At 49.3% G+C, this 20,885-nt stretch overlaps 1 protein-coding gene and 1 pseudogene across 1 annotated transcript in view; both read left to right on the top strand.

Annotated features, from left to right (window-relative positions):
- Nucleotides 1-20,885, top strand: part of LOC144805469 (uncharacterized) — a 232,067-nt gene that overhangs the window by 18,558 nt on the left and 192,624 nt on the right. The gene's annotated exons all lie outside the window — the stretch shown is intronic.
- On the top strand, nt 229-294 carry LOC144808096 (U4 spliceosomal RNA; annotated as a pseudogene).

Below are 20,885 nucleotides of genomic sequence, written 5' to 3'. Positions count from 1 at the left end.
GCGGCGATCTGTGGGCAAGCTCCTCCCTTACTCAAGATGGCCATCTCCTGCTGGAGGAGAGCTGTGCGATACACGTCCCCCACCTCCTCCTACGCTCCCACAATACCATTACTGGGGATCCCATTGGGGACGGGAATTTTGTCTACACGGGCGCTCACCACATGGACGGATGCCGGGGTGTCGCAAGTGGGCGATTTTTTCAATGATGGACACATGATGACATTTGATAGCTTTGCGCAGTGGCAGTATCATAGCCAATGAGGTCTAACCGAGGCGCGATTATTGCTTATTGATGATGACATTCAATGACTTTTGCACAGCACACCACACGCCTGGGGGAATGTTCTTACTCCACGGAGGGGTGCGCGGCTACATCACACGGAATTGGGCACCGGCAGGCGACGAACCACTTGTCAACCCATTACACACGATGCTATACCTGATGGGTTCAGGGAGCCATTTAACGAAATGGATTGCGAGTGGTATTCGTGCGGGGAGGGCGATTTCGCTGCAGCCGCTGCGTGAAGTGTGGGGGAGGGATGCAGGCCGAGCGTTTCAAGATAAGGAATGGGAGCATGTTCTTAAATTCCCCAAGAGAGTCTCGAGAAACCCGAATTTAAATTTATACAACTTATGATCTTACACCGCGCGTACCTCACGCCTCACCGCCTGCATTTAATGTTTCCCACCGCGCCAGATTCCTGCCCTCGGTGTGGACTGGCGGATGCAAGGTTAATACACATGCTATGGGATTGCCCGAAATTGGGATATTTTTGGGCTACAATACACACTGCACTACACAGAGTGTCCCCCACCAGACAGTACAACACTATATCCTTTAGCTTGCTGGGACTAGGGACCGCTGAACGTAAAAGAAGTGTGGTCACGAGGTTCATTGACCTCGCACTACTAATGGCCAAGCGTGCTATTACCATGAGGTGGAAATCGAGCAGGCCACCTGACCCAGACGTATGGAAAGCAGAAGTAGTGAGGTGGGGTAAGGCTGAGGGTATGGCATTACAGACCGAAGAGCGCAAAGGCTTGAGAAGGGTTCCTATATCTCTTGAGTGGAATGCTGTGATGATATCCTTTGAAACGGCTGAAGTGGACTCTACCACCGGGAGTGCGTCTGTGGATGACTGAAATGGGTAGAATGCCATGGGAATAACGTTTCCTTGGACTCACGTGCGCTTCTGTATGGCAAGGGACAGTAGCTCATACACAGACACAGGTGCACGAAAGAAGAAAAGAGTAGACATTTGGCCATGGCTGCGTTGTGGCTTATGGGACACAGAGGGCATTGCGACAAACCTTTGGAGAAACTAAGAGACGGATTCGGATTGTACCACCATGGATAGTTGACACAATATGCTTACTTTGATGTGCCTGGGGAGGGATGCTGGGTGGGGGGAGTTGGGCGGGAAAAGTTGGGGTTGGGTGGAAATTTGAAAAGAAGAAAAGGTGATTGGAGCTAATACAGTATACCTGGAATGTGTGCCTTCTTGAGCTGAACTGTACTGTGATGTTTTTGCAATGATATCCTGCAAATAAAAAGAATTTTTTAAAAAAATGACACCCAATGGGAACATTGTCCTATTCCCATAAAAGGCAGCTCAAATACCCTTTTGAATAAATTCACATATTTTACTGACTTTGATCGGTCTAACCCGAGCTCATTTTATTTTAAATTAAATTACAAATCGAATTAGAAAGTGAGACTTACTCAATCAAAAGGGATGGCTAAGAGGTTTACTTAAAAGGGGAGGAGTGCACTTCCACACCTGATCATTCACTCGTATGCAAGAATGCTTAATTGCACGACACGTATAATGTGGAGGCTCCGAATTTAGCTTGCATTATGAATGGAATTCCTGTGCCAGCTATCGTACCAACATTCACACTAATAGCTAACGGTAGCTATTTGCTTTTAAATAATGAAGCTTGCTGCGGGATGTTGGCTGGAATTCCGTACATTGTCACTGTTTCACAGCGAGTAGGGAGGCTTGATATCTCGATTTGGCCTTTCATTCCGCCCCTGAAAGCAGAGTTCAACAAGTTGATCAGAATAAGAGCTTTATTGTCTCAAAAAGAAGTCGCTCTCACTTCTTCTCATGAAACATTTGTTCTTCATGTTACTAAAACGCGTACAGAAGTACACTTGCTTTTAAATATGGATCTCCCACTTCATTTTGGTGCTTTAATCCACACTATCTTTAATGCCTCAACCACTACAGGCCTGGCCCACTTTTTTAAAACTGTTAGCTCCAGCCTTGTGACCTCATTCCAAACTATATTTGGTGTGATACCGGCATTTTTTCATACTATTTTTTCCAGCGTCTTTGGCGGCTTCCCTCTAATTCTCACCTTGGCTGACAGTGTGCTGCTATTGATTTGCTTGCTCCAAAATGGCTGCACTGTCTGTGTCAAGAGACAGCCGACCCAAGCTCACGCAGCTTCATAATCGAAAGCTTGAACACTATGGAGTACTGCCATTGGGCATATTGGGCGTGGTATATGGATTATCATTTCGCTTTTCATACTTTACTTGTGCTGAAAATGCCAGAATGCTGGCTTTGCGCTGCCTTTGTCTTGGTCAGCTTCGTACAGCCCTGTGCCGTGAATGCTTCAGCACTGGCAGCAGGCTCCTGCTCACCTCTCCCATCCTACACTGGCACCACCAGCCTCTATGTCCTGTGAAGAGGTGGTGACTAAGAATAGTACAAAACAAATAAGCACATTTTCCAAAATGCTTTATTATCACTAAAATCAAATTTAATGTTGCCAGGTAGCACCCAAACAAACTGTTTTCTTGTGGAAAATGGCTTTGTTTAGCTTATATAACACTGTTATTTATCGCTGAAACATCAAGTTACCGTTTGATGAGATTAGGAACAGGAATGACTGCCTTGCACGGAGGAAACATCTGGACCATAACAATAAACTAAATAAGTAGAAACGGGTGCCCTGCTGAAACATGAAGCGCTGGGCCCGTGTGGAGAAAAGTAATACGGTGTGGATATAAAAGCAGTAGTCCCCAAAGGAGCATATATACAACTACAGCGTAACCAAACTGTAGTTGGCCGGTCCTCCTGAGAGAAAACCGCAAGTGATGTTACAGGAGTGCCAACCAATCAGAAGCCATCAAAGAAGAATGATGGAGGAGTAAACCAATGGCAAGAAGCCAGGTGGGATCACACTCCTTGTAAAGATTACAGCAGGTCTTGCAGACAGTGCATGTGCTGATGCTCAACCTATAAAATATTTAAGGGACAGAGTGGGCACACCCAAAAGGAACTCCCCTATACAGGCTGGCCACAACATGGACACCATGCCGTGGCAGCCGTTACAGGACTCTTGGACATGGAGCCAATTGAAATGAAAAGATGATAACAGTTCCTTATGACAAAACTATGGCACACCTGAAGCCATCTTGATTGAATCAAACTGATAAACCTAAAAATATTTCATTTAAAAAGGAACAAAAAGAGGCAGTCCATTTTGTAATAGACATTATGGTTAGTGCCGTAAAAGCAAAATTAGAAAACCTTTTAAATGAGTTCTCAAATATCTTCTTCTATTTCATTAAAACGTTTTGGCATGCAGACTGAAACATGCACTTTCAACGCCAGCAGCAGATTGCCAGTTAACTCCCTGGTGATCAGCAGCTGTACCACAGTGTTCTAATGAGCAACTAGAGTACTAACTTTCTGAAATTATTCCAAAAGTGTGGCACAGCTGAAATTCACCTTGATGGAATTGAAGTGGAAAACTGAAAGTACTTTCTACTGAGGATACCTCAGTAAGTTATACATTTGCTAGCTAAAGAAAAGCAAAGTTTCGATTCTATTAAGGACAAAGAGGCAACAAATATTCATATTTTTAATCACTTTATTAATCCAGCAGCATTCAAAGAACATCTTAATGAAAAACAGCATTTACTACATTTTCCATTAACCATAAGCGAATCCAAGAAATGCATCGAGCTGCGCAGAGGAAGCAGGGAATCCTAGGAGCAGCATTGAGCAGCGCAGAGGGAGTGGGAAATCCAAGGACTGTAATCAAGCAGCGCAGAGGGGTGAAGGAATTTACCCGTTTAGCACCTCAAGCCTTGAACACAAAATGAAGAGTCGGTCAGACATTAGAGAATACAAACCAATAACTGTTTATTCAAAGTACACTCAGAGCGGAGCCTGGTCTGCCCAGTCGCTAGGAGTGCTGCAGAAGGACTGACATCATCCAGCATAAAGATACATTATGTACATTTCAGAACCAATGAAGGCACGCCCATCATTGAATTTTCCAAGCAGATGTAGCTAAACAGTGAAATACAAGAAGTAAGTTTCAATTCTGAGAGCGGGCACACATTATCTGCTATTCAAGGTCGTTCTGCCCGTCCCTGCCACTAGACAAGTGGGAGAAGGCCTCTATATGGTGTGAAAGGTATGCGCTAATAAGAGCAGCTCCTCATCCATGCACACAAAGCCCTCCACGACACCGGCCCTGCGCACCTCAACAGACGACTCAGCTTCTACACCCCCACCCGCAAGCACCGCTCTGCCGACCTCGCCATGGTCTCCCGCATCTGAAGAATGACAGCGGAGGCGGATCCTTCTCCCACCTCGCAGCCAAGACCTGGAACACCCTCCCCACCAACCTCCGGCAGACCCAAGACCCACTGGCCTTCAGAAGACTACTCAAGACGTGGTTATTTAATCAGTAGCAACTCCCCCCCCCCCAGCGCCTTGAGACCCTCACGGGTATGAAGTGCGCTTCACAAGTGTCCTGATTGATTGATTGATTAGTGAAGCAAAACTCAACCCTGGAGCAATGCAACTCAGAAAAGGACATTTCTCAGAAATAGCAAAGAATTAGTTTCAATCATGATTCTTCAAAATGGTGCCCAAGTAGAAAATGGCCACAAATGCTAACTTACATATAACAATACATAAACAAAATCATTTCTATTGTAACAGGGGGTTGGGTATCCAAGGAGGGGCATGGAGTAGTGCAGAGGGAGTAGGGAATCCAAAGAGCTGCTCGAGTAGAAAATCCAAGGAGTGGCATCGAGCAGGGCAGAGGGTGTAGGGGATCCAAGGAGCTGCATCGAGCAGCGCAGAGGGAGTAGGAATTCCATTAGTTTATGTTGGGGCGCACCTCGCTTGCAGCACTCCACACTGTTCACACTTTACTATTGCACGTTGTACCAAATTCTGTCTCATGGCTGGTGGCTTTGACTGTGCCTTGCCATACAACAATAATAGTAATGAACAATAAGAAAATAAAATTCCCACTGTGCAACTTTAGTTAGATATTATAGCTCTCCTGCGTCTCAACGATATCTTCATGTATACTGCAACAAATAGACAAAAGATAGTGATTAAAATCAAATGTGTAGCTATATATTTCAAATAAAAAACATGTCCACCTAACAACTATTTCAATCCTTCTGTCAGTAATGATTAACCAAGATGTACCGCTAGTTCCTCATCAAGGTTAAGGCCTGTCGGATGAAGGGTGTTGTACCTGATAATCAATTTTGATTCTAATCTTCTTAGTTCTAATATTCTGTTGCCGCCCCATCCTCGAATTGGAACACTATCAAGCACACTGGATTTCAGCAGGTTACAAATCTGGTTAGGGAAGTTTTTCAAATGTCTGGCAATGGGGTATTGTTGATCTTCATTGTGAGTAGCTCGCATATGTTCTAATACTCTTTTTTGGCCTCATGGACAGTACTCCTGATATAGAATTAATTGCATGGACATTTGAGAGCATATATTGCAAATTCTGTATTGCAAGTAAAATGTTTTAGGATTTTGTGTGCTGCTAGTTTTTCGGATAGTTTAATGGTCTTGCAATTATCACTAAACTTATATGCCTTGCATTTTCTACAAGTGAAAAATCCTTTGATGTCAGTCTTATCCCTTTCCAGATTAAGTAAACAGTGACTCAACATGTCTTTTAGGAATCTCACTTTTTTGAAAGTGATGGCTGGCTTGTCTCCAACAGGTTTTACTAAATCTGGGTCTGTTTTTAAAACTTCCCAGTATTTTCTTAAACTATGTTTCACCTGCCAGGCGTGATTGTTAAAAGATGGAATGAATCTATTTTGCTTGTCCTTATCCTCATCTGTCTTTTTCTTTGGTACTAGCAATTCATTATGTTTGAGTTTTTCAACCTTCTTACTGGCTTGTCTAATGGTTTTCTTAGCATACCCTCTCTCCGCAAATCTTTGCATCATAAGCACCTTTTCTTTCTGAAATCCCTAGTCAGTGCTACAGTTTTTTTTCGAACGTAATAGCTCTCCGTAAGGGATGCTTTGGATTAGAAAAATAGGGCGGCAGCTGTCCGTGTGCAGTAGACTATTGCCTGCTGTTTCTTTTCCTACCTCCTCCAATTTCAGAACTAGAAACTCAATGGTAGTTTTGTTGATGTTGCTACTAAATGATAGGTTTAGGGACTTATCATTGAGTATGTTGACAAATTCGTAAGCTTGATTCTGGGTACCCTTCCAGATAAAAAAGATGTCATCTATGTATCTGACCCAGAGGACGACGTGGTCTTCAAAGTGTCTGATGTTACTGACAACTTGCTTCTCCCATCAGCCCAGGTACAACCCAGCAAAGCTGAGGGCAAAGCAAGTTCCCATCACCGTTCCCTGGGTTTGTCTGTACAGTATTTTATTGAAAATGAAGAAATTGTTTATTAGTCAAATGTGTATCATATCTAAAATCATCTCAGTATGCAGCAGATATGAGAACGATCTTCCCTCAAGGAAGTATCGACAAGGCTCGGGCTGAGCAAATTGGAAAAGATGGTATACAATATAGATGTATCTAAACCTTGGTCCTGAACAAGGTGGAGATGTAAATTGAAGATGTCCGTCAAAACATGGATTGACGTTTTTTAAATTGTCCATTGTTGCCTGACTTCACAGGACAAATGTAAACAATGTATAATGTCTTGTACTCAAAGAAGAGTTTTTGTTTTTTTGTGTGAGATTTAATTTTGAAGCTCATTTTTGAGTGCTGTGATAGATATTTATCTACACAGATGTACAACGTTAATTGAAAATGTGGATTGTTTTGAGATTGATTAAAGAAAAACCTTTTTGCAGTCTCAGAGGTGACAAGTGTGGTATTGATTATTTACACATCGTGCAATATGATTGTACTAATGTGGAACAGAAACAGCATTCATGTTCATTCTTACCTATATATAAGGTGTTGAGTTTTTGTGTATTTTTTGAGTATTCATTGGCACTCTGTTACCTAACCTTTCTCACTCCCTCTTTGGTTAACTTCAAGCAAACCCTTGGACTGTCCTCTGTCACACTTAGTAAAGAGTCTGTCCTCCTTGGGTCTCCTAAGTCATGCCCTGAGTGCAGTTTGTCTTGTCCCTGACATACTTCATGTAGAGCCCGGCCTCTTCTTTCTACACCGGTCTCAGAGCCTGGCATCTCTCATGTGCCACTGGGCGTGTACAGTCCGTCTTGTCCCTTACATACTTCATGTAGAGCCCGGCCTCTTCTTTCTACACCGGTCTCAGAGCCTGGCATCTCTCATGTGCCACTGGGCGTATGCAGCCACTGTCACATTTGGAGCCCGGCCTCTTCTTTCCACACAGGGCTCAGGGCCTGGCATCTCTCATGTGCCACTGGGCGTGTGCAGCCGCTGTCACATTTGGAGCCCGGCCTCTTCTTTCCACACAGGGCTCAGAGCCTGGCATCTCTCATGTGCCACTGGGCGTATGCAGCCGCTGTCAGATTTGGAGCCCGGCCTCTTCTTTCCACACAGGGCTCGGAGCCTGGCATCTCTCATGTGCCACTGGGTGTGTGCAGTCTGTCTCGTCCCTGACATACTTCATGTAGAGCCCGCCTCTTCTTTCCACACAGGGCTCAGAGCCTGGCATCTCTCATGTGCCACTGGGCGTGTGCAGTTTGTCTTGTCCCAGACATGCTTCATGTAGAGCCTGGCCTCTTCTTTCCACACAGGGCTCGGAGCCTGGCATCTCTCATGTGCCACTGGGTGTGTGCAGCAGCTGTCGCATTTGGTGCTGGTCCTGTTCTCTCTCACAGGGCTCAGAGCCTGGCATCTCTCATGTGCCACTGGGTGTGTGCAGCAGCTGTCGCATTTGGTGCAGGGCCTGTTCTCTCTCACAGGCTTGTTTATGAGAGCCCTGCGTCACTTTTGCACCACGTAACGGGGTACATGCATGACGCAGTGCTCTCAATCGACTTAAGAAGCCACACAAAGCCTCCCTGCGTAGTTTTAAGTGACCTCAGAAATCATGAGTAACGCAATGCAGTGCAGATCACTATGCCGCCTTAATCTGTGCCCGAGAGGCTTTTTTTGGTTGTTGCGGTGGGTTTTCCCACGTAACACGCACAGAATTTGACTCTGCCCCAGATTATCAAAATCATGTAAACCTGGGGAGCTGCCAAGTGTGTACGCCTTCTAAGGTGAGGCGTAGTGAAAAGACATTCTGCAGGAGACATACAAAGAGAAAAACACCTCTTAGCATTGTTTGTGTTCAGGAAAGTGCCCCTGCACAAAAACAACCTTGCGTGCAGCGGAGGTACCCTTGCGTTGGGGCTGGGCTGCCAAAACGGCGCCAGTGCAGGAAGAAAAGACATGAATGCACCGTATTGCCTTGCTGCACTGCCCTATGCCAAAATCCCATAAATGAGCCCCTGGTTGTCGGACCTGTCACACTGAGTTCAAATCCTCACTTCTCTGGGTTCCCTGTCACACGTAATGACGTCTCCTGGCTTCCACTTCTGTTTGCGTTGATCTGTTTCCATAACCATGCTTGTCCCTCATTAACAAGGACTGTATTCCACTCACAGCAGTAACCTCCCTGGAATTCTTACACGTGCAATCCTGAGTGGGTCCGTATCTTGAATTACTAGCCCCGCAAAATCTTGACCCACTAATTACGGGTCTGAAAACCCCAGACGTGAGTCCCGTGCTCTCCATGCCACTGGAATCAAGCTATCCTGGCTGAAGAGGGGTGAAACCCGAAACCGGTTTGTTGGACTTGGGCCCTTAGGGCAGGTTCACCCCTAGACTTTTTGCTTGAAATGGTGACCTGGAGATGGTGATTTTTGGATTCTGCGCACTTTCACTGTGTCCCAGTGGAAAGTGCGTGCGCACTCTGAGTGCATGTGCTGAGCTAGGCCTGCCCGCCCATAGGAATGCATGGGGAATGTATGTGTCCCTGGTAGTTCCTGATGCGTGGGGTGTACAGGCTTGAGTCTGGTATGTGTGAACTCGTGAGAGTGAATGCTGCGAGATGGTGTATGCAGCATGTATGTGTCTAGTAGAGAAGCGCCATTTCTAGACATGGCTGTACGTGTGCTGTGAGGGTGCTGGCGTGTGATTGGCTGGAGCTGGCTGGCATGCCAGGCTCCAGGAAGTCTGGATGGGTCTGCCCGGTGGTGAGTGGGAGATCTGCATGAGTAATGTGTGGGAGGAGTGTACCTGTGTCCTGGATGGGCTGGGTTTTCCCCACACAATGCTGGCTCCGCCCCCCTGTGGTGTGTCTAATGACCCAAGCCCTGCCAGTGAATAGAGAGGGTGGTTGAGGTAAACAGAGTACTCAAGAACCAGCTGCGACTGGTTCCGCCCCCACTCTGCACCCTTGAACAAAGGATTTCTCTGTATAAAAATGGGGCTGTGTCCCCACAGAAGTTGTTCTATTTTTGGATCCTTGCCAGAGGGGGCTGTTGCTGCTGCTGGGGCCAGGAGGACCGCCACTTGGCTTGTCTCCCTGCCTGGAGACCCAGTGTGCTGGCTCTGGCCCTGCCTTGCCCCTCTGCCTGCTTCCAGACCCTGCTGGGGCTTTTGCTTTTTGCTTAGAGTGCCTGGAGGCGCTCTTATTTGATTTATAGCGCTAGGAGCGCTTTCCTTGTGCCCCAGCGCTCAATAGCGCTCTGCTTCTATTTCTAGCACTAGGCGCGCTTTCTGTAGCCCCTAAGCGCTTGGGAGCACTTTGTATGCAGCCGGTGCCCACCCGGCATCTGCCCGCCTGACTTTGCCGATTTTCGGCATTAGCGAGTGCCACCTCGCTTTACTTTTAATTTGAGGGCCGGTGCCACCCGGCATTGCCCCGTGGAGATTTTATTGATTGAAGCCGGAGCCCACCCGGCGTTTTCCCGTGATCACCGCCGCAGCCGAGGGGGAGTGAAAGCTGTTGCCGGGCCGCTGCCTAGAGCGACCCGGAAGTCCCGCCTCCTGACCCCCAGGGCCGCGCTGCCATTGGCGGCCCCGGCGGAAGTCAGGCGGAGGGGAGAGCGAGACAAAGCCAGGTGGGAGGCGAGAGGAGCAGCCGGCTCCGTCCTCGAGGCTCCCGAGTGAAGGGGAGCCCGCCCGCGGTCCCAGCCGAGCCGCCGAGGAGCCGCCCTGCCACCCAGAGACCCGGTGAGTGCCTACAAAGGGAGAGGGGCGTCGGGACACATTGTCGGTGTCCGCCCCTCCCCCGTAGCGCGATCTTGCGCGCACTACTGTGTGAAGCCCGAGGGCTTCAGGGGGCATTGCGTGATTCCCGAGTCCCCCGTGAGGGACTCCAACGTGGGCAGTCATTATTCATTTTGAGAGCCATGAGGCTCTGAGGGGGCATTCTGTTCTTTGAGCCAGAGAGGCTCCAGGGCCCCAAAGTTGATCTTCGAGCCCCGAGAGGCTCACAAGCCAGATTCATTCCGCGAGCCCGGCGAGGCTCATTGCCCACATCGTAGTGAGAGCCCTGAGAGGCTCTGGGGGCATTTTCATGATTTTAAGAGCGCTGAAGCTCTAATTTGCGCATTTGTTTTGCGAGCCCCTGAGAGGCTCCTTGTCCACCTTTGTTCTTGAGCCCACGAGGCTCCAACGTTTGCCTAACTGTTGTTTACAACTGTCCAGCACTTAGTGGACAGTTGCCACGTTTAGGCCCTGACATTGGGACACAGGGACTGCCACAGGTGGTGGCTAATGTGGATTTTGTGCTATTGTGTTGCTGTTCTTACACCTCTGAATGGGTAGCTTATTCATCATGTGTTCTCTTGTGCTGCACCTCTGAATGTGTTTTTATGCGTCATGTGCTTCGTCCTTTTACACCGCTGAATGTATTGTGATGCATCATGTGTTTCCTTCCTTAGACCCCTACAGGTATAGCGATACTTAGGTGGTTTCCTTCTTGCTAGTACAGGTGGTGCTAGCAGAGCCCAGGTTCCCTAGTGTAATCTCCTAAGGTAGTGAGGGTTGCATAGGTGGTGCTCACCTGGTACCAGTAGTGACTGGATGTATGTTAATTTTGTGTTAAAGTAAATTTATATTTTACCTTCTAAGTGCTATTTCTGAAAGTGCTACTTCTGATTCCTGACAGTGGTCCAGGTGGCCCTGTCTTGTACATATCCCCTGTAAATTCTGCCCGTGCCTCTGGCACATTGTAAAGTGTGTGTTTTATCTAATGTGTTTTGGTGTAATACAAAGGCTATTTTTTATATAACCTTGTGTGGAGTTTCCTTTGTGGTGGGCCTTTGGTTGTTGTTGCTGGGGTGCGTGCGCAAATACTTAGCCTACATCGCCTCCAAGTTTAGCCTTGCTGCTCGCGCCACGTTACCTAGAGGGTGAGTAGGGGTTATCTTGGCGTGTAACTCCCTTGCCCTGACTTGGGAGTGGTGGTCTCTGACTGACTTTGGCGAAAGCCCTGGCCAGCTGGGGATACCATTTCCAACATTGGTGGCAGCGGTGGGATAAGGATTTGTGTTTGCCTTGTACCTTAGTAGCGGCTGGCTGCACCACAAAACTCTGCATTTTAGATGACCACATTTTAGGGGATTGTTTGTTTTTGAAGTTTCACATTTTCTTCTCCTGAAGGTATCATTGTGCAATTGTGTCCAGTGCATTTGTCCCCTACCCTGCGCCCAGAGTCGGTACCTGTGTCACTTGTGGTCAGGTTGAGGAATCAGGGGTGGTAGAAACTGCCTTACCAGTCCGAGGGGAGGGTTGTGTGTGGATGAATGGTGTGTGGCACTAGGCAAGTGAGTGTGAGTTCTCTGGGGTAGAGAGCTTGCTGATACCTTTGTGAATTGTGTACTCCTGTGTTAGCTCAGACCCCTAGGTTCCCTGTGTGATCTCTTCTCTAGAACGTCTGCCAGAATGGAGCTGGTTTTTGATTTCAATGATCTAGCCACATATGGTGTGTGGGAGCTGAGAAAGTTCTGTGAAGAGAGAGGCATAGGGGCGGATCAGTCAGGATGGTATGCACTTAGGAGATGCATGGTCAAATGGCAAGAGGATCAATGGGATCTTGAGCGCAGTGAGGAAAGGGCCCGGGCCCCACACCAGGAGGGTGGTGGGTCTGTCGGGAGCCCTGAAGATTCAGAAGAGGAGGAAGAAGATGACAGCACCTGGATGCCAGTAGAGAGTGAGGACCCCATAGATAGGGAGTCCCTTGCTGGGTCCAGTGTAGGAGGCAGCGCCTCATCCCTTTCCCTGTCCCCAGAGGAGCTGGAAGATAGGAGGAGAGAAAGGGAGCACCAGCTGGCTTTAGAAAAGCTCAGGTTGGAGCATGCCCAGGCTATGGCGCAGCTGGAGCTTAGGAAGCAACAGCTAGAGACCGAGAGGGTCTTAGCGCAGGAAAGGATAGAGGAGGCTGAGAGGGCCTCCACCAGAGGCAAAGTAGCTCTGGAGGATAGACTATCCCCTGCGCGCAGTTTTAATTTTCTGGATTCCCCAGGGAGGGCTGAGTCCAGTGGTGGCAGCTATCTAGATTTCAGCGTAGGAATTCCCAGTACCCAGAGCATGGTACCTAGTTCCCAAGAGGAGGAGAACAGATTGAAGTTCAGGAACCTTAGGAAACCACCTCACCAGCAGTGGAAGTATTTTGTGGACGACTGTTGGGAGGCAATGTGGGAGTGGCTGGCGGCTAACCAGGACGATGAGGAGGACGGAGTGGTGACTATGTTTCTCAAAGAGCAGTTGCTCAGTGTTTGTTGTCCAGAGTTGCGCCAGTACCTGTTGACGTCTGAATACTTTAGTCCTTGGGCGCTTGCTGAGGAAGCAGAGCGCTGGGAGAGTGCTAGAGGTTCTCTAGAGTCATTGGTGAGTGACTCCAAAAGTAGTGGTTCAGGTATCTTCCAGCCCAGCGTGGTGGAAGAGGCTCAGTGTAGCCCAGCTAGGTCCCAGGATAGCGAGGAGGGTGTAGGGGCTCACTGCCTGGCTCAGTGGAGCAGGAGTGAGGGGGAGACCGAGGTTCCCCAGACGCCCGAAGCCCTGCCTCAGGACTTGGATGGTTTCTGTAGGGAACACCAGGTTGGGGACCTAGGCTGTCCTGTTAGTCCACTTGAGGAAGATCTCCTAATGAGTAGAGGACCTGGAGCGTCTGTAACCAGAGCTCCTGTGGTTCTAGAGGCTGGCAGTACCGCTCCGGTAGGGAGGGTACAGGAGTCCAGCGTGAGGAGTGATTGGGGGATGAGTTTCCCAGTGGATTCACCAGTGGACCAGGGACTAGCCAGTTGGGCTAGATCTTCTTGGGGGGACCCGGGTGGCGCCACTTCTGGTCTGGGGGATCGTCACGCACTGTCAGGTGGACAGGGGACGGGAGATCTGCGCCAGACAGACAGTCACACAACATATGTCTCATTTGTTAGCCTCAGGGGGATGGAGTGTAAGTCCCCAGAAGTCCTGGAGTGCCAGGCAATTGTTCCACCGAAGGTTGTAGACCAGAGGTTGGAAGGCCAGGTTCAGGATCAGCCTGACCTGAAGGGTAGGACGACTGTAACCAGTGTCCTGACCGGTTCTTCTTCCAGAGGAACTTCTCCAGGTGGGAGAGGGCAGACCTCTGGAAGGGGGTGCAGAGGGTGGGAGAGTCCACCTCTGACCCCGGTGCAACCTGAGTGGATAAGTCCTGGGTTGGAATGGCGTTCTAGGGGTACCCCTCGCAGAGGGAGGAGGAACCCTAGAAGAAGAGGTAAGGGGAGGAGAGCCTTCCCTGAGACTCCTGGTCCGCCCGAGGTTGTAGGCCTTAGGCTGGAGAACCAGTGGCAGTCTAGTCCTGTCTTGCAGACAGGAAGAGTGGAAAATGGCTCCTATGTGCCAGGGGTTACTACCCCCCGCTCTGCGAATTGGCATGGACCAGTGGCACCTGGGGGGCCCCGGGCCTGGTCCTGGCCGCGGACAACTTGGGAGTACCAGTGGGGTAGCCCAGTTGGTCCAGACAGTGTGTTTAGAGGGAATCCCATGGGTTCACCGTGGCGTAGAACAGGAGGGTGTCCCTGCAGTTGCGGGCCCGCGTCCGTGTTCTATCGCCCCAAGCAGGGAAGTCCATCACGGTGGTGATTGTTCTACCCTGCGTTTTGGCTGGAAGGGGGTTGTGTTGGACTTGGGCCCTTAGGGCAGGTTCACCCCTAGACTTTTTGCTTGAAATGGTGACCTGGAGATGGTGATTTTTGGATTCTGCGCACTTTCACTGTGTCCCAGTGGAAAGTGCGTGCGCACTCTGAGTGCATGTGCTGAGCTAGGCCTGCCCGCCCATAGGAATGCATGGGGAATGTATGTGTCCCTGGTAGTTCCTGATGCGTGGGGTGTACAGGCTTGAGTCTGGTATGTGTGAACTCGTGAGAGTGAATGCTGCGAGATGGTGTATGCAGCATGTATGTGTCTAGTAGAGAAGCGCCATTTCTAGACATGGCTGTACGTGTGCTGTGAGGGTGCTGGCGTGTGATTGGCTGGAGCTGGCTGGCATGCCAGGCTCCAGGAAGTCTGGATGGGTCTGCCCGGTGGTGAGTGGGAGATCTGCATGAGTAATGTGTGGGAGGAGTGTACCTGTGTCCTGGATGGGCTGGGTTTTCCCCACACAATGCTGGCTCCGCCCCCCTGTGGTGTGTCTAATGACCCAAGCCCTGCCAGTGAATAGAGAGGGTGGTTGAGGTAAACAGAGTACTCAAGAACCAGCTGCGACTGGTTCCGCCCCCACTCTGCACCCTTGAACAAAGGATTTCTCTGTATAAAAATGGGGCTGTGTCCCCACAGAAGTTGTTCTATTTTTGGATCCTTGCCAGAGGGGGCTGTTGCTGCTGCTGGGGCCAGGAGGACCGCCACTTGGCTTGTCTCCCTGCCTGGAGACCCAGTGTGCTGGCTCTGGCCCTGCCTTGCCCCTCTGCCTGCTTCCAGACCCTGCTGGGGCTTTTGCTTTTTGCTTAGAGTGCCTGGAGGCGCTCTTATTTGATTTATAGCGCTAGGAGCGCTTTCCTTGTGCCCCAGCGCTCAATAGCGCTCTGCTTCTATTTCTAGCACTAGGCGCGCTTTCTGTAGCCCCTAAGCGCTTGGGAGCGCTTTGTATGCAGCCGGTGCCCACCCGGCATCTGCCCGCCTGACTTTGCCGATTTTCGGCATTAGCGAGTGCCACCTCGCTTTACTTTTAATTTGAGGGCCGGTGCCACCCGGCATTGCCCCGTGGAGATTTTATTGATTGAAGCCGGAGCCCACCCGGCGTTTTCCCGTGATCACCGCCGCAGCCGAGGGGGAGTGAAAGCTGTTGCCGGGCCGCTGCCTAGAGCGACCCGGAAGTCCCGCCTCCTGACCCCCAGGGCCGCGCTGCCATTGGCGGCCCCGGCGGAAGTCAGGCGGAGGGGAGAGCGAGACAAAGCCAGGCGGGAGGCGAGAGGAGCAGCCGGCTCCGTCCTCGAGGCTCCCGAGTGAAGGGGAGCCCGCCCGCGGTCCCAGCCGAGCCGCCGAGGAGCCGCCCTGCCACCCAGAGACCCGGTGAGTGCCTACAAAGGGAGAGGGGCGTCGGGACACATTGTCGGTGTCCGCCCCTCCCCCGTAGCGCGATCTTGCGCGCACTACTGTGTGAAGCCCGAGGGCTTCAGGGGGCATTGCGTGATTCCCGAGTCCCCCGTGAGGGACTCCAACGTGGGCAGTCATTATTCATTTTGAGAGCCATGAGGCTCTGAGGGGGCATTCTGTTCTTTGAGCCAGAGAGGCTCCAGGGCCCCAAAGTTGATCTTCGAGCCCCGAGAGGCTCACAAGCCAGATTCATTCCGCGAGCCCGGCGAGGCTCATTGCCCACATCGTAGTGAGAGCCCTGAGAGGCTCTGGGGGCATTTTCATGATTTTAAGAGCGCTGAAGCTCTAATTTGCGCATTTGTTTTGCGAGCCCCTGAGAGGCTCCTTGTCCACCTTTGTTCTTGAGCCCACGAGGCTCCAACGTTTGCCTAACTGTTGTTTACAACTGTCCAGCACTTAGTGGACAGTTGCCACGTTTAGGCCCTGACATTGGGACACAGGGACTGCCACAGGTGGTGGCTAATGTGGATTTTGTGCTATTGTGTTGCTGTTCTTACACCTCTGAATGGGTAGCTTATTCATCATGTGTTCTCTTGTGCTGCACCTCTGAATGTGTTTTTATGCGTCATGTGCTTCGTCCTTTTACACCGCTGAATGTATTGTGATGCATCATGTGTTTCCTTCCTTAGACCCCTACAGGTATAGCGATACTTAGGTGGTTTCCTTCTTGCTAGTACAGGTGGTGCTAGCAGAGCCCAGGTTCCCTAGTGTAATCTCCTAAGGTAGTGAGGGTTGCATAGGTGGTGCTCACCTGGTACCAGTAGTGACTGGATGTATGTTAATTTTGTGTTAAAGTAAATTTATATTTTACCTTCTAAGTGCTATTTCTGAAAGTGCTACTTCTGATTCCTGACAGTGGTCCAGGTGGCCCTGTCTTGTACATATCCCCTGTAAATTCTGCCCGTGCCTCTGGCACATTGTAAAGTGTGTGTTTTATCTAATGTGTTTTGGTGTAATACAAAGGCTATTTTTTATATAACCTTGTGTGGAGTTTCCTTTGTGGTGGGCCTTTGGTTGTTGTTGCTGGGGTGCGTGCGCAAATACTTAGCCTACATCGCCTCCAAGTTTAGCCTTGCTGCTCGCGCCACGTTACCTAGAGGGTGAGTAGGGGTTATCTTGGCGTGTAACTCCCTTGCCCTGACTTGGGAGTGGTGGTCTCTGACTGACTTTGGCGAAAGCCCTGGCCAGCTGGGGATACCATTTCCAACACGGTTCTAGGATGCTTGTTTCCAGTCCAGGGAGGATCTGGCTTGGCAGTTCGCGCTGGACTGTTCCCATTGGGTGCAGGGTCAAGACTGATTTGCATATGGCTGCGTCCAAACTGGAATGGCATGGTGACCAAAAAAACTATGGATTTAGGACCCAGATCTCTGTACTGGGGTGAATGTATGACATTGTTCTGCATTCTGCCCATCAATAGTTCTTTTTGCAGGTACAGCTGGAGCAGAGGAAGCGGAGCTGGATTACACAGAGCAGGGACCCCCGATATTGGGTTTGAGCCCCACCACTATTCAGGAGGGTCGTGGCCTCCTCCCGCAGGTTAAACAAACATAGAAAAGAGTCAGCTAGGGTTGAGCTTAGGAGAAGCCAACTGAAAAAGTTTATGAGCAATGGGTGGAGGGTTCAAGGTGCAATAAAGAAGCAAATGAGGGGAAACATAGCAAAATATAAAGTATGCTCTTGAAAAGAACCGATTTGGGAGCATGATTAATTCTTGGCTATCCTGCGAGATCGACAAATGGAGACAACACTACTGCGACATTTACGCCCGCCATTTAGAGCACCCGAAAGGACCCTAATGATCCAGACAATCTACTTTCCCAATACCCTATAATATGCCCCGATGAAGCCCCAGGCTGGATGGCCGTGTAAGGGGTGAACGACGTGTTGGCTGTCAGTTTTGTTCTCTAACTCACTCTCACGGATAGAGTGACAACACTCATGGCATCAGCCGAGAAGAATTTAAGAGAGCTTCTTCGAATGGTGCACTTGCCTTTGTTAAGTGTCCGCTTGGCACCTTGCAAAGCTTGGCAGACTTTAAGAAGGGGGCAGCATCAAGATCTTGAGAGGTGAAAAGAACTGCTACATAGTACCAGAACACAGCTTTTACCTGTCTGCAGCAAGGCACACATGTCTGCACTAAGCCCCTGCGTAGGTCCTCCTCCTGCAGGCAGTGATGGGAGTACAACTGAATACACCTGGTATGCTGATCTCCTGTCAAGTGCCATACTGGCTGCAGCACACTCCCTCTAACACCTCACAACATGCACATGCCACTTAACGCACCCTTACATCTCTAGACGCATGGGTGCGCAAAGCTCATGGCATGAGAAGGACATTCTTGCATCTCTGAATCAGATGACAAGAGGTAAAATTAATCACTCGCAGTAAAGGAAGCCAATGGCTGGAGTGGGCTGACCCACTGCCCGATGCTGAAGCAAAATGTGAATGACACAACAACAGACCAATGGATGAAACCCCTTGAATAGTATAAGGAAGGCAGCTTTTTGTATGGTCACCCCCAGGATTTTTTGACCGATGGTTTTTAGACTCTAAGAGAGAACTGAGGCCTGCTAGCCAGACCTCCGCGTCAGTGCCGTGACCTCAAAACTTGTACGTTACATTGGCTTTACCCACTTGGTGTCGGCTACCTTACCTATCAGTCCCTTGTATGTGGTACACTGGTAACAGGGCATGTAAGTTAGAAGGTCACCCCAAGTACTGCAGCACTGGTTGCACCACCCTGGGTGTGATAAATGTCAAAGGAGTCTCCCAGCTACTCACTGCAGACTGGAAGAGCAGTTTCAAACTGCTTGCCCGATGTTCCCATTTAAAGCCATGGCAAAGTCAAGTGTGCCCTTGAAACATGCGTAAGTTACCCCTATAGCAGGTCTATCGAGCCCTAAGGCAGGGCGCAGCATATTTTACATGTTCTTCAAGGAAAAATCTGCAACTGTTGTTTTTATTGTGGAAAGACTTGGCCGCCCCATTGGCGAGTACAGGGTTACATGCTGACACCTCAGCTGTGCTAAATCCTGAATGGTGTAACCAAAGTTGATACAACAAAGTATCAAACAACTCTTGCATTAAGCCCCACTTGATTCTGAAGCTTAAATAAATGTAATAATTTACAGTGTACAACAAGTCTAAAGTTGCCACTTTGTAACCTTCTGTCTGCTATGCCTTTAGCAGTTAGCTTGCGTCTGAGACAGTTTTCTGCCCTCCCGGGGAGCCATGTTAACGACCTCCAAGAAAGGAGACAATAGGGTCCTGCACTGGAGAGAGGTGTTACCTCCCTCCTACAGGAAGCCATGCGGGATTTGACCCAAAATGTGACCTTCAAAGCTGAAGCTGCCTTTGAAGAGCAAAGGGGAACACTTGGCAGAGGGCCAGCTCGATTGTTTAGGCAGAATAGCTGACACCCGGAAGGAGAGGGGAAAACGGTTGTAATTTTTCAGGACATGTAGCCCCCTCATTAGCCACTCCTCTGGGTTTGGGGCTAGAGAGCTTTGGAGACTGAGAGAGGGGGTTCTGCTATCTTTGGAGCATGCGGAATCCTGGGATGCCCACATGCCACACTTCCCAATAAGTGGTTATCAGGAAAGAGGGTACCTGGTAGCCCAATGGCTACAAGCTGCACCATACCCTGAGGGCACTTTTCTGTACATAAATAGAGCCCACCTGGCACCCAGATCTCATCTGGACTGAAGGAAGGACCGAAGAAGGACTGCCGTGCTGCACCGTGGAAACGACAAAGAGAGACTGCACTAAAATGGGGTGCACATACTGAACCTGGTGGCAGGCGAAGGAAAGGGACTGTACCTGCTGTTTCCAGAGGCCAGCCAAAACCAAGAGACTCCAAGGGGCAGGTAGCTGTCCTCCTGTTCACAGAGCAGGGCTACAGCAACTGAGAAGCCTGCTAGGGGAATCCATATTTAAGGGTCTTTGGACCCGAAGTAAAAGGAGCAAGGAAAACAGCCTTAGATCTGTCCTCAAGATATGATTTAAGCCAGGACAGAGCTTTCCCTTGAGTTCTAATCTTCAACAGCTGTAGGCTAGAATACGAGACTGTGTCAAACGCTGATGACAAATCCAATTCTACAACCGTAGCCGATGCACCCTGAACCAGATTAGACTTGATAATTTCAGAGATCTCCAGTAAGGCCAACTCTGTACTGTACCCTGTACACTGCGTTTCATGGAAAAGGGAGTTTGATTCCATAAAAAGGGAAAGCTGTCTATTAGCCACCTTTTCCAGCATTTTGGCTACTGTGGGAAGAATTGAAATAGGTCTGAATTTGCTAAGAGTTTTGGGGTCAGCATTAGTTTTGTTAACAGTGGTACCTGGAGGGACTGTTTTCACCCCTTCAGAACAAACAGCAGACTTCTGTGAGGCGTTCAGCAGTTTGTTCAAAATGTGGTTAACAAACAGCAAAGCTGATTTCAGGATTTCAGGGAGGATTTCAGGGAGGCAACTGTCTCGGGGCAAGCCAAACTTGCAGATGGAAGAACATATAGGTCTAGATTTTTCATATATTACTTAATCAGGTTGTCACCCTATTTAGGGACTCACATTTCTGACAGAAGAGTGACACAGGGCCCGATTCACAGAACGAACTTAATTCTGGGAGTTTTTAAGGACCAGTTAAAGGTGAATTGCTAAATTACCTTTCTTGCTGATTATGGACCACACATGTGTCCTAACCACATCTGTTAGATTGATCCAAATCTTTTAAGAGAGGAAAGCGCTTTAATCCTGTGGGCTCGATTCACAGAACTAACTTAAGACAAAATCCTAAACTTACTACTTTTGGTATTCACAGAACGTACTTACTACTTTTGGTGGGATAGAGCCATGTCTTCAACTTCTTCCTGAGCTGCAGCAAGTTCTCCATCTGCCTGAGTTCAGTTGGGAGTTTATTCCAGGCCAGTGCCGCTGCAATACTAAAGGCCCTTCCTCCTGATTTAGCTCTTTTAAATCTAGACACTCTTACCAGCTTAGCTGATGAGGAGCGGAAGATGCGCTAGGCAGCGTACTTTAAAACGGCTGCTTAGAAA

Source organism: Lissotriton helveticus, chromosome 1_2 (genome assembly GCF_964261635.1).
Source record: "Lissotriton helveticus chromosome 1_2, aLisHel1.1, whole genome shotgun sequence".
NCBI classification, from domain to species: Eukaryota; Metazoa; Chordata; class Amphibia; order Caudata; family Salamandridae; genus Lissotriton; species Lissotriton helveticus.
Note: the sequence above shows the minus strand (reverse complement) of the source record. Positions and strands in the feature narration are given on the sequence as shown.